Raw genomic sequence first — 14931 nt, forward strand, 5'->3', positions numbered from 1 at the left:
TTTTTAAATAAATTAGGAAAGAAGACATTTTTGTCCACTATTTTAATCTCAAAAACCAACTTACATCTTCACTCATCTCCTACAACCACTACCACTTCACCGCCGCCACAAACCGTCATCCACCGCCGCCATCTCGGCGGAAAGTCACCAAAAAAAAAGTCATCGAAAAGTTGCTGAAGAATTCGCCGATATGGTCGCCCGAAAAAAAACACAATGTAAAAAGGCACAATGGAATAAACATAATGGAGAAAATACTATAAAAAAAACACAATGGCAAAAACACAATGAAAAAGACAATTGTATAACACAATTTGATTAAACACAATTTTGATAAAACTTTATAAAAATACCCATTAACTTTTATAGTATTTATATGACAAAACAGTACTCATATTAAAGAATGCTCGTTATCATGGTGATTTTTTTATAAAAAAGAATGCCGTATAAAAAGTTATGAATGTTTTAAAATGATGGGGAATTTACATGCGTCTTGCATGTGAAGAAAGAAAGCCAACAAATGTGTTATTCTTTTTATGCAATTTCCCTTATTTTACACTTGATCAACCCCCCCCCCCCCCCCCCCCCCAAACCCCACACACACACAAAAAAAAAAAAAAAACTAACTCAACCATTCATTCAAAAATCATAATTCCTATTATAACATAACCCTCAACAAAGGTACTATGAATATCTTGATGGTAAGCACCGGTGAATACGTCAAGGATAAGGCTATCCTTGGTGTATTGATGAGTGTTTTCTAAAAAAACCTTTTTTGTCTTATTCTATTTTTTTTTTAATTTAGTTTGTTTGTTTTTTATTTTAGTTTTTTATTTTGTTTTTTTATTATTAATTTGTTTTTGTAAAAAAAAACTTTTTTGGTTTTTGTTACCAACAAGATGAAGAGAGTCAGTATATTTGTATTTATAAAATAATAAGTAATTAATAATATTCATAAATGATAATAATCAACTAAAAAGTATTGACTTGAGCTTCTGCCTGAGATATAGCTCCAAAAAATAAAGTTATGATGAGGTTCGAGCTCACAACTAAGTCAAATGTAAATTCAATAATTATATGTATCTGAAATGTGAAAGTAATGTTTTTTTTTTGTTTTTGTGTGTTAATGAGTTGAAATCAATGTGGCTTGTTTAATTCTAAATAAATTAACTTTTGCATATTAGTATTATACACCAAACTTCACTTGTTTACGTCTAAAAACACATATAGATGTCTAAAAAGGAGTTGATCTCAAATTAAAAAAACCTTAACTGTAAGTTTTTCTTCAGGTATTGTAGTTTGAACCTCAGCATTACCCCTTAAAAACTATATAGTGTACTAGTCATGAGAGAACATACATTGATTTAAGAGCAAACCTATTTAACTAAAAATGTTTGTGGATCCTATCTCTCTCTCTCTCTCTCTCTTTTTTCTTAATGACTCCTAACTTAATTCCAATAAAACCACTTATAGATAGGGATGAGCTCAGGATGATTCCGCTACCTTAATATTCGGTTTGGTACTAATATATCGTGTAACATTTGGGAAATACCATATTCCATTCATCTTTTCATTTTAGACTTTATTTTTTCTACAAGGCAATTTGAAAAGGTCGGTTACCCTTATTCTTTTATTTTTAAAAGCTACATATATGTTATCTTTACTTAATAGCATTCTTAAATTTGTAATTGCATTATTATGCTTTCTTAACCAATAGTTTGATGGAGTCAACTTACATAACCATGTTGAGCGATCCTTATTGTTAAAACGTATGAGTTTAACATCAAAGTTAATATAATAAGAGTTTAGAATCCATTAATCAGAATCCAAGTGACATCTATGTAGTGGTGGAGCCAGAAAAATTTTTCCCATGGGTTCGGGATTTTTCAGTGCTCGGTTTTTTTTCCGGCGTTAAAGTTTTCGGGCCGAAAGTCATAATTAATAAAAAAAATATCACATATTATAATTGTTTCTTACACATTTTCATGTTTTGAAAACAATTCATAACATCTTTAATAGTGACTTCAATAAAGAAGTATTTATTTTCAATATAGCAAATGCAAGCATTATATATAGTTGTCACCCATATAATTACCCAAAATCAAAGAAAGATTCGTCGTGAGTTTTGGATCGACTGAAGGCTCATCAAAGAAAGAGTAGTCGGCCGGCCATTGTTGTCGTCTGGTTCAAGTGCGGCAGGTAAGGCGTTGGTTGAAGCCTTGAGGCGAACTGGTGAAGGGGACGAGATGGATGGTCATTTGGTTGATAGAAACCTAATTTATCGGCCGCTGAGGCGATGGATGTTGTTTTTTGTTGTTTTATTTAATTTTCACTTAGGTATTATGCTTACGAATACTAATTGAGTTGGGTTTACTATACAATTCTATGAATAATTTAGACTTTTTTTATAATTTATATATGGGTTATTATTGGTCCATTTATAACGTTTGTTAGCAATTTTTAAAAATTTTTATATATTATAAAACATATTCATTATTAAAAAAATTTTAACTAAAATTTTTATAATTAATGGATTTCGGGACACTTTTTTTTAGAATGACACTGGGTTCGCTCGTCGAAAGAATGGATTCGCTCGTTGGTTTCGATACTATAGTTTGTATATAAACCCAAAAAAGACCGGGTTCGGCCGAACCCGGTCACCACCATGTGGCTTCGCCACTGCTATCTATGTAATTGAAATGATTGTGGTTGATGAGAAGGTAATTTACAATTTGTTTTCTTTTGATCTTTTTTCCATTTATTTTATTATTTTGTTATCTTATTATTTTTAGAAGTTTATGTTGGAAATTTATGTTAAATGAAAGGATATTTTATTTAGTGGAATATTAATGAAACTCTTAATATAGTGAATTAAAAATAAACTCTTAGGTAGAGTTTTTATTTATGTCACTTGATGATATTTATTAGAGTTTATGTCTCAAATTAAGAGAGACATTTCACTCATCCATGTTTATTGCATAAATTTGCCTAAAGAAAAAGAAGAGATGTTTTGAATAAAAAAAATGATGATCATCAAAAACAAACCTAAGCATATTTCTTTTCCATGGAATGTTATAGAGGAGAACTCTTCAAACTTCATCTTCATATTATCAAGTTCTATCACACTAAAGGATCTGGTGTAGCCTCGGGCGCGTAGCCTTCCCCGGCAGTACATACTGCTCCGGCTGTTGTACCCTGAGAGGCAAACACGTTGTCTAAGTAGAGGCGCGGAATCTTTTTTAAGGGAAGCGTGTTGAACACGTGCCTCAGCCTCAACCGTCAACATTAGTTTGTTCGTTTCGTAGCAAAGGATCATACAAGAAGATACACATCAAGCTCTCGTTGAAGACTACACAAAAGATCATTCAAGAATATGCGATTCAAGGAGATTAGTCGATGACCAATGTGATGAAGACACAAGACAAAGCTATTACATGAAATACCTGATGAAGGCGCATTATCTTATCTATTTTGAATATAAAAAATTATATATTGTATTCATTTTATTCGATTTTATAAACGCTATTGTACTCATATTTCCCATTACTAATGAGAGTATCGTTAGCGTTTATTTTACTTTTTAATAAAAAAGTGACTCATGTCCTACAATCTTAAAACAGATTTCGTGAGGTTGTTGCTACAATCTTAAAACCTTATTTATAAGGATTTTGGGTTCATGAAAGAATAGATATAAAAGGTTTTTGAAAAAAAAAATTCATGAAACTTTTAGACATAATTTTGGGAAATAATATCATGTGTAGTACAACATTGTTTTGGATATTTTAAAAGATTGGAATACAATCTTACATTTAAAAAAAATATTGTGTTACATAACGAAATGGTTGATTCGACCGTTTGGTTTAGAAACGATTTTTGTAATCGTGAGTATTCTAACAACAATGTTAGAAACAGTTTTTGGATAACCGTTGAGGTTTTATATCTAACAACCGTGTTAGAAATGGTTCTTAGTAAACCGTTCATTTTAAAATGATTGTTGTAATTGGTGGTTTTATAAAATCGTGTTAGAAATAGTGCATAAAAAACATCAGTTTAAAACCAATTTTGTAATCGATTATTTTTCTAGCTTGTGGGTTAGACCGGGTGTATTGGTATACAACATATGACCATATGTTTAAATATCTAACATGGGTGTAAGATGAGATTTATTATATATATAACATATGTGTTTAAATGTTTTATGTAAACGTTAATTTCTTAACGAGCGTGTTAGAAAATAGTGTAGTGAGACATACATGTGCATTCTGATTTAAATATCTAAATGTCGTCTGTTTATCCATTTATCGAATTTTTATTAAAAGGTGTTTTACACTTTATGTTGTAGTTTCGGTTGTATTATTATTTTGTGTTCGATATCTTCGGATAACGCATGTAGTTTTACAACCAAATACAACAATATCTATTGTGACGTACAAAATTATTTTCTAGATTTTTAATGAAAAATTTATGTTTAAAAAGAAGAATAATTTTAAATGGATAATGCAAAAAGAATATTGCATAAGAAACAACTTGTGAGTTGTTGTATTGACAAAAGTCTAAGACGAGACATCAAATGTATAACCATATCATGAGAGGGTCATGAGATAACAAGGTGAGTCTATTAAGATGAAATACACAAGAATGTGATATTTAACTCCTTGGAAATCAGTAAATGTGAATTAATATATGTTAATGACGTATTTAACTCCTTGGAGATTAAAAAAGTATGAATTGTAACATATGAATTAATATATGTTGATGAGATATTTAAATCCTTGGATATTCATCATTGAAAATTCACCGAGTTGAATCGTAAGAGATTTATTATACTATTATTGTAATTGATATTAAGTAATCTCAAGAGATTTATTATAATATGCTTACAATAGCGATGGACATATAAATGTTTCTACCACCATTCATTTTGTTTGAACTATGTGGAAATTTTATCTTTCATTTTGGGAGAGTATCTCAATAAATAGTTTCAAGAAACAACAATGAAATGTATAAATCTTTCTATGCAAATGTGAATTCCAAGAGTTTGAGTGTTAATCCATTTAACTTTATCTCAACATAATAGTGATTATAGACGAGTGACATTAATCTTGATGAATGTATTCATCAAAATGATTTAGATTAAGACTTATGTTCAAAGTCCATATAAGTAAATGATGAAGCCTTTGAGATCAAAGGAAAATAAGTTATGTTCCTTAAACGAACGATGAAGTTATGTATGTGCTACATACAATAACTTGTGAGACTTTCTGAAATACTAAGTTTTAGAGATTGTTAATTAGTCTCATAATTTTGTCTAAAATTTAGGGTTGAACGTTTCAAAGTGAGATTATAATGGTTGTGAAGAATCAGAATGATGCATCTTCTGTTCACATGCTAAAGTATTGTAGTCTAAAGCATGCTAGACTAGTACTTGTTAATTGTGGTGCTTTACGAAGACTAATTAATGTGAAACATTCACAACACAAGAATGAATTTGTGTATAGACAAATTTAAAGAGGGTCATCATTCAATCTAAGTAAATGATATAACTTATGAGGATCGTCAGAGGACCTCAACTTTTTAGGTTTGTTCTAGATGGTGATTTATAATCCTTCTAGATTTGTGATGGTTTGTTAACAACCTTATGACAAATTTTGCTTAAACTTTATCAAGTGGTGGAAGCTAACACTAAGGCATGTGTTACTTTATTAGTTAGTAAGCATTGATGAACTCACTGATACAAAGACGTGGTCTTGTTCAAATCATGAGTGCCGATATATGGTCATAAGTAAAGTTAAGCAAACTATATCAAAATGCAAGAAATGTGGGGGAAGCCATTTAAGAAACAACCCAATGGTAATTGAGATGATTTCTCATACTTGTGTAGAAAGGAAGAACCTTTCTTTACCCCATCCAAAAGTTGGATAATGTTATCCAATAGCACTTAAATGTGGAGGTGTCTTGCATTTGAACTTGAAAGGTTTAGCAATGAGGATTATTACAATTCAATCTAACATTGCAAGCACACGACTAAGTGGAGGACAAAAAGGTCGTAGTGCATAATAGAGATGTGTTTGCCTTAATGATAAGTGTATCTTACAAATTGTAACCAGATTCAGGTGGCCACTATGGTTATAGTCTTAGAAAGTTGACAATAGGGCAAAATTAACTTATAAGTTAAGAACACATCATGACAACTGATCTCAACTACGCAAGTTATCTGTAGTGACTAGACAAAGCCAAAGATAATGTTATGGATCCAACAACTTGAGGGTTTAGCAGAGATCAAGTTGTGGAATGAGACTAAAGCCCATAAAAAGGGTATATAAAGGAAAATCTAACTTAGTTGACTGGAGATCCCAAGAACTAAGTTCAAAAGGGCAACCTAATTATATATCTAAGGGTGATCACTATGGGGGCATAGCTTATGTATAAGTTGACGCATAAGCTAATATATATATCATCCTAAATTATAAAGGGAGTCTAATTACTTCTTAGTCCATTCCTATAACAACAGTGACATGTTGTGAGGTTAAGCATAATATATGGTAAATGATTTGTGTAAATCATTATAACCTTAATGCTTTTAATGATTTGTGGATAATTACCTATATGAAAGAGAAGTGGAGTCGTTTCGAATGAAATTTGGGGTGTGCAATTCCTAAAGCTTTCACAGAACCAGGCTAGTGTTCCAGGACCATAATGGACATAACAATAAGGGGGTGTGCTTGGCTAGGGAGAGTATTGTGTGAAGTGTATTGTCGTCACATAAATGGGGGTTTGTTCAAAGACATCGCGTCTACTAACTGCTAGGAGACTAAGTATACTTCACAAAGGAAGGTTCAAAGCTAACACCTACCTATTCTGCAATATTCAACTGTCGAGGTTCCATTGGATATCTTGTGTGTGTTTTGATCAATCTCCATTCATTTGGGGGATTGTTGGAAATTTATGTTAAGTGAATGGATATTTTATTTAGTTGAATATTAATGAAATTCTTAATATGGTGAATTAAAAATAAACTCTTGGGTAGAGTTTTATTTATGTCACTTGATGATATTTATTAGAGTTTATGTCTCAAATTAAGTGAGACCTTTCACTCATCCATGTATATTGCATAAATTTGCCTAAAGAAAAAGAATGGATCTTTTGAATAAAAAAATGATGATCATCAAAAACAAACCTAAGCATATTTCTTTTCCATGGAATGTTGTAGAGGAGAACTCTTTAAACTTCATCTTCATATTATCAAGCTCTATCATACTAAATCCGGTGTAGCCTTGGGCGCGTAGCCTTCCCCGGCAATACATACTGCTCCGGTTGTTGTACCCTGGGAGACAGACACGTTGTCTAAGTAGAGGCGCTAAATCTGTTTTAAGGGAAGCGTGTTGAACACGTGCCTCAGCCTCAACCGTCAACATTAGTTTGTTCGTTTCGTAGCAAAGGATCATACAAGAAGATACACATCAAGCTCTCGTTGAAGACTACACAAAAGATCGTTCAAGAATATGCGATTCAAGGAGCTTAGTCGATGACCAATGTGATGAAGACACAAGACAAAGCTATTACATGAAATACCTGATGAAGGCGCATTATCTTATCTATTTTGAATATAAAAAATTGTATATTATATTCATTTTATTCGATTTTGTAAACAGTATTGTACTCGTATATTTCCCATTACTAACGAGAGTATCGTTAGCGTTTATTTTATTTTTAATAAAAAAGTGACCAATGTCCTACAGTTTAATATGATTATGCGTTTACCTTTTCTTTTTTAATTGATGTTAGGGTATCAAAATGCAAACAAATTGTTTGAGTAATGTAAAGAAATAAAGACACATTGACGTAAGGTAAGAGAATTCCCAATTGATTCTTCAAATTATGTGAGTGGTTCTTTATTTCTTAGAGATGGTTAAAAGTTGTTGTAAGAGAATGAGAGAGAAAATGTTACTGCTCATAGTTAAATTTGAAGAAACACACTGTTCATCTCTATAATATTTTAATGTTTTTGAAAGTGGTTGTGAATGAATGAGAGAGAAAATGTGATGATAAAAGTATAAAAAAAGTATTATTTAATTAAAAATAAGAGAGAAAAGATGATATTTTTAGTGTAATTATAGAGATAAAGATGAAGAATAAATTGAGAATGCTCTAAGAAATCAAAAGGCTGCAAAAGGATCATTTTGCACCATAGGCATTGTGGTCAAAATTTAGTAAAGGATTTTTTTTTTTTTTGACAGTTTGATTCTTGTCACTGATAATTCAGGACTTCTGTAATGTTCCAGTTTTTTACGAGATCATGTATATGTATATATTTTGCTGTTGTAATAATTTTAAAGTTATTTACTTCATGGAAATGCTTTTATATATATATATATATATATATATATATATATATATATATTTTCTTTTTGTTTCTGGTTTATTTCAACCTCGAGTAACACGTGTTCTAACTTGTATATTAATGTTAGATGCATCATTATGTATTGTAAAATTCTTTTTTGTACCTGAAGTGTATTAATGTTAAATACATTTTTTATATAATGTTTCTATTATTATAACTTTTTTCTAGCTCATGATATAGACGGGTACTAACATAGTATTACTATTAAATAATCATAACAATTTTCATAGATATCTTTAAACCAAATAATAATAGTAGTTTCTCCGTAATCACCATCCAAATCAATGCTAGTTGATAAGATTTATGCCCCTGCATGCTTCTGAAGGTTCTTAAGCCAGTGTGCATACTCTTTATGCTCTTTGTTCACCATGTACTGATGCAGAAAGTTTGTTGCACTTGCTGTTATCCCCCTCACCTCCAAATACTCATAGGCTTTTGCATTTTCCCATCCAATTCACTACAGATAAATTTTAAAATGTCAACTCGAAACCAATTGTTTTTATTTTTTAATATATAAAAGATTTAAGAAATATTTGTTAATAAAATAATATCAATTTAATTTTTCAATGCACATATAACATTCAAATATAACTAAAAACAGTTTGTTAATAAAATAATATAACTTTTTTTAACACATAAAACCTTCTAAATTGTCATACTAAAACAAATATGTTAATAAAATAATATAACTTTTATAATAATATTTTCTCACCAATTACCCAAATAAAAAAGTTTCCAGATCAACCCAAACCCCCTAATGGAAGCACGATTTGTTGCGTAGGTCGGTTTGAGTCAGCTTTAGACTCAAACCAAGTAAAAAACCTAAAAATCAGTTTTTGAATTTATAAAAGGTTTCAGTTTTTAGGATTTGAGTTTCAATTTATTTTTGGTTTAATTATGTGTTCAAAAAAATAGTCCCAGAATAAAGAATTTGGCCTAAATTTTTTGTTAATTAATATTAAACTCTTATATATTACTAAACACTCAAAATGTAATGTGAAAACCACAAATTTGGTTCGGTTCGGTTTAGTTAACCGGCAAAAAAAAACAGCTTTTACAAAAACATTAAAAAAAAAAAAAAACTCACTCAAATGCAGGTCCTTTATACGGTTCTTGACCTTCTATCAACTCCGGATCTTTGATCGTCAAACTATTGATGACGATCATATTACCATAAATAGTGATACCAAATTCAAAACCAGGAGTACCCGGTTTAGACACTTTCACAACCATGGGGAGAGCTGACTGAGTCTTGGCCTTATTTTTACCCGTAATAAGGTCGGATGGTTTAACTTCAACATGGATTGTTTCACCTTCGAGTTCTCGGGTCAACGAGACTGTTTGTTGACCGAGATTTTCCTTAATTTGAAATGCAAAGCCCTCAGGAACACCTTCATCCTACAATAACATATCATAATTCATCAAATAATAAAACTTTCAACACCATTACAAGATAAAGATATTATTTAAGATTTGATCGTCCACATTAGAATGAAAACAATGTATTACACTATTACTAGTAATATTTAACTTTTTAAAATATACACAGATTCGTTTTTCTTAAATAACTTATATTAAAAAACAATTATTTCAAAGTTAGTAATAGTCTTTTTTTTTAAACAAAGATTTTCATTAAACTCGAAACGAGTACAATAAAATGACAGACAAACGGGTAATAATAGTCTTTTGATGTTTGAAACATCCACAAAGATATATAAATGAAAAAAAAAAAGAAAAAAACCACTTCGAGGCTTTGTTCACAGCAATCGATCTCAGAATTGATAAGTTGGAGGAGGGAGGTGTCGGAAGTGAGTCGCTTGGCTACATAAGTAGAAGAAGAATAGCGAGGAGATCCTGAGAACGAGTCGGTCTTACGAGTAGCGATAAGCAAATTGCCGCCGCAGTGGCGATGGAGGCCTCTCTGACCGGCCAATAATCGGGCAGCGAGAGGTGTAAGAGATCGTCGAATTACGGTACTGAAAGCCATGGATTTGGTGAACTAGCGTGAGTTTTTGAATTTTTGAATTTAGGGTTTAGGGTTTTAGGAGAGGTTAATTTCTTTAGGCTATATATGGTTACAAAAGTCATTATTTACGATTTTGGGCCATGCTATAAAAATAGAAATAATAATTTACTAGACTTTTTTTTTCTACGGTGTTATAAAAATGAAAATGGCCGCATTATCATTTTATTATAATTAATAACACTTCATCAAAGGAAATTTTGTATTGACAATATGAAATTAAATGTTTTAGTTATTATATACCAAAATTTAGCTTACTACACATATGGGGAATATACTGTTTCAAAAGGCAATATTTTAGTGGATTGTTAAACAAGTTATATTATGCGAAAAAAATGGTAAGTCGATTAAGTTATGTAATCTTTAATATAATTAATAACAACATCATGATTGTGTCATTTAGCATCTAATTGGATGACCATCTTTGTGCTATTTGGCACCTTAATGTTCAAAAGACAGCTATATCTCATTTTACATTGTTCTAACAAAAAATTAAAGGGAAAGCCAATAATATTAAATGGCAATGCACCAAACCTGTCGCACCCTAACATACGGCAGAACATGGCGGGACGCGGCATAATTTGTGTCATAGCTCAAAAAACACGAAAAATAATATGTGTCAATTTCTATTTTATTCATTCAAATCATTGTACACAAGAGTTTCACAAAACAAAATAATTTAAAACATTACATCAAACTTAAACTAACAAACTGTTCTTTGTTTTTATTAAAACACTAGCTTTAGAGCCCGTGTAACACACTAGATTATTCAAATAATAAAGTTATAAATAAAAAAATAATTACATACTGCATATGAAAAAATGATTACATCTATACTTATATATATAATATGTGTCCATAAATTGTATTTATTTATATCAGAAAATACTTTTTTTAAAATGAATTTAATAATAATGATAACGCAAGTACAAAAACAACCTGAGAACGGTCCATCTATTGGAAATTTGATTCTCAGTATCATATATACATAATTGAAAGAATTGTGATTATGAACCAATTTCAAAAAACACTTTTCACAATAATAGTTATGAGCTACCCCATGAAAATGATTTTTATAATTTTGAGGGGGCTTCTCGACTTTGCCATAATGACAACACATAAAAATAACAAGTTAACATATTCAATTTTGTGAATGTTTTGCTTCGCTTGAGCATAATTTTGTATGGCATGTTTCACACACTACATTTTAATCACCATTAAAGGAAAAATCAATGCTGACACAAATGTTTCAAATTTGATAAAAGTTAGAAATATTGATAGGCCTTGAGGTAGCATGTCGAAAGTGTTCGCCGTCTTTTCTTAAATTTTAATAGTTGTGGGAAAATTAGTCAATTAGCCAAATCCCGAATCTTTTCATTATTTCCAAAAATGTCATTGAAAATAATTTCGAAACCTAAATCACGTTTAAAATTCTAACTTTCATTTTATTTGACATTTTTAAGTCAAAACTTTGAACCCGTAACAAATTTGATGATAAATCTATTTGCATTCTCAAACTTTTCAAAATACTCATATTACCCCTTTTTTGACTCGTAACAAATTTTGAGCCAAATGTAGTTAACTTGTACCACACAATCTATTTATCAACTTTTGACCCCGTAACAATCAAATTTAAATTCCACAAAAAAACCTGAAACAATCATTGATAAAAAAAAAACCCGAGAAACTGACCATGATAAACTTTATTATACATGAAAGTGAATTGTATATATTATTACATTTTAACACGCACACACACACACATATATATAGTTTAGTAAATTAACTGAAAAAATAAATGAATAAATTTAAAGCATATATTTATAATTTATAAATATATTTATTTTTATAAAAATGTATATTATATATAATAAAATAGAGTTTAAAGGAAAGTGAATAATTTAATTATGTTATAGATATAATATAAATGGAGTGTAAAATGAAAGTGAATAATTATTGATCTATGACATAGTTATTAGTTTGGAGGGAAAAAAATTATAAGCTTTAACCACAAACTGACACGTGTCCACAGTTATTTTACTTTATTAGAAAAAGTAGATAGATAAGGTCCAAACTAAGTCTTCAAAACTTCATTTCATCCTTATAGCTATATGCGATATACGTAATATATATATATATATATATATATATATATTGTCAACATAATGTTGAGCAAGTAATCACAATTTGAGATATATATGATAATAAAAATGACAACTCTTTGCGATAATGCGCCATTACATCAACTAGCGGTGGATACCTAGGCACCGAGAGACAAGGAAGGGCGTAGTAAGCGACGAAATGCTTCGGGGAGTTGAAAATAAGCATAGATCCAGAGATTTCCGAATAGGTTAACCTTTCAAACTGCTGCTGAATCCATGGGCAGGCAAAAGACAACCTAGAGAACTGAAACATCTTAGTGGTCAGAGGAAAAGAAAGCAAAAGTGATTCCCGTAGTAACATAACATAAATAAAAGTGTTTTTTCAACATGTCACAAGATTCAGACATTTTACTCTGACGGCGTATGATCATACTATGAGGATAAGGATGAGATTCCAACCAACCATAATAATTGTAAACACGTAATCATATAACATTTAGCAACTAATCAAGCAAAATATCACAACTACACAAATAGTGGAATTGTGTTTGAGTATATACTTGTATAATAGATAAATAGATAAATAAATAAATAATACAATTGAAGCCCCCAAAATATAAAATAGTAAAAATGGAATTTTGATTACTCACCTTGATTGGTGTATGAAAAGATCGGGTCTTTGGTTAAGCTTGGGTGAGTCCTAACGAGAAATCCCTAAATACAAGTAATTAAGGCTTATTTAGAATGTGTTGGATAAACAAAGGTCAAAGAAACATATAACACAATTAGAAGTTGAGAAAGAAACAAAAAAAACGAAATCAGTTTTGGACAGATTTCTGTCACCAATTGCATAAATGTTAAAAAGAAAAAAGGAAATAAAACCAAAGCTTTAAAGCTTTCAACGGCATTTTGATCCGTGAATTATCCACACAATCTCACCACTATGTGGCACCAACAACACCGGGGCAGTGTTCGCTGGCGGCACCGCCCGCCATGTCATTCACTCCGAGGAAAAATGAGGTTCGTATCATATGGTCTTATAGAGAATAATAATTGAGCTGAAGGAAACAACTATACGCATCATTCCTCAAATATTACGCAATAAAATAAAATATTTTTTTTCAAATGCTATTATTTCACTTTTTTAAGAAAAAAAAAATAGTAGTTATATTAAACCGGTGTGTTGTTTTTTTCCAATTAATAGTACCCTAACAGCAAGTAATCAAGTTATTGACTAGTGCACGACATTAGAGGTGCACAAATCGGTTTTTTTTTAAAAACCGGTTCGGTTAATAACCGGACCGGTTTTTCTTGGCCTGGAGAAAAACCGGTTTTTAAATAACCGGACCGGTTTATTAACCGGTTTTTTTGATGCAAAACTCGGACCGGTCTAACTGGTTAGGACCGGTTTAGAAACCGGTTAATAACCGGTTTTTTTAATTAACCGGTTTTTTTTTTAAATAACCGGTTAATAACCGGTTTTAAAATTAACCGGTTTTTTCCATAACCGGTTCAGTAACCGGTTTTTTCTCTAGAACTTGTAACCGATATACGAACCGGCGGTTACTAAACCGGTCAAACCGGTTTTTAAATAACCGGTTTTTGTAAAAACCGGTTTTCGGTTTAAACCGTTGAACCGGTTCACCAACAGGTTTTTTTGCCCATCTCTACACGACATAGGCGAAAATATAGAAATTGTTAAATAAACACATACAATTTCGAACGACGAGTTATTTTTTAATATATTTTCTTGGACAACGGTATGATATTTAATTACAATTCATATTCATACGCAAACAAAGTATGAAATACATAAACTTACAAAAAATGAGTTTACATAGTAGAATGTTTATGAAGAAAATTCAAAACTCTAAAACATAAACTTTATAAACTTTAAAAGTATTTATAGAAAACAAACAAACTTCACTAATATTAGTCTGGATATCAAGCAAATCAGAAAATAAGCATTCAAGAAAGAATCCCGATAAACATCCAAGAATGATTCAGGTTTTAACCATCTTCAGGCTTCTTTTCCTAAATGGGGAACACAGTTGATGACATAAGCATTCATACACCAGTCTAACAAACATAGTGACCCAATGACTATTTTACATTTCATGTGAAAGTCTTGAGAATGACCTATGTTAACCCGAACCAAATCGATATCTTCTAAAATTGACCCGGTATGACCCGAACTAATTCGCTACGATTTTAAAAAGACCCATTGTAACCCGAACTAAATCGATACTTTTTTATTGATCAGTTGACTAGAGCTAAACCGATACCCATTTAAAATGAACTTATTTTGACAAAAACCAAATCGATAAGTTTTGAGAATGACCTGTGTTAACGCGAACCAAATCGATATCTTCTAACATTGACCAGGTATGACTCGAACCAAATCGATA

General features: G+C 30.8%; 1 pseudogene; it reads right to left on the bottom strand.

Moving 5' to 3' along the window:
* Positions 1-8699: 8699 nt before the first annotated feature.
* LOC143612340 (uncharacterized protein At2g39795, mitochondrial-like) lies at positions 8700-10385 on the bottom strand (annotated as a pseudogene).
* Between the last annotated feature and the right edge of the window lie 4546 nt (positions 10386-14931).

This window comes from Bidens hawaiensis, unplaced genomic scaffold (genome assembly GCF_021521415.1).
Source record: "Bidens hawaiensis isolate Kalapana, Puna unplaced genomic scaffold, B.hawaiensis_p1.1 tig00034408_1, whole genome shotgun sequence".
Taxonomy (NCBI): domain Eukaryota; kingdom Viridiplantae; phylum Streptophyta; class Magnoliopsida; order Asterales; family Asteraceae; genus Bidens; species Bidens hawaiensis.